This window comes from Salvelinus sp. IW2-2015, unplaced genomic scaffold (assembly GCF_002910315.2).
Source record: "Salvelinus sp. IW2-2015 unplaced genomic scaffold, ASM291031v2 Un_scaffold1912, whole genome shotgun sequence".
Taxonomy (NCBI): Eukaryota; Metazoa; Chordata; class Actinopteri; order Salmoniformes; family Salmonidae; genus Salvelinus; species Salvelinus sp. IW2-2015.
This window is the reverse complement of record NW_019943272.1, coordinates 104,022-104,281: the sequence shown is the minus strand read 5'-3', so window position 1 is coordinate 104,281 and position 260 is coordinate 104,022.

The following is a 260-nucleotide window of genomic DNA, read 5'->3' as shown; positions in this document are numbered from 1 at the left end:
AATATGTCACTGTTCATAATGGCAGTAGCTGTAATCTCAATACGTCACTGTTCATAATGGCAGTAGCTGTAATCTCCAATACGTCACTGTTCATAATGGCAGTAGCTGTAATCTTCAATATGTCACTGTTCATAATGGCAGTAGCTGTAATCTCCAATAGTCACTGTTCATATGGCAGTAGCTGTAATCTCCAATCACTTCACTGTTCAAATCAATCCAAAGTTTATTTTATATATCCCTTCGTACCATCAGCTAATATC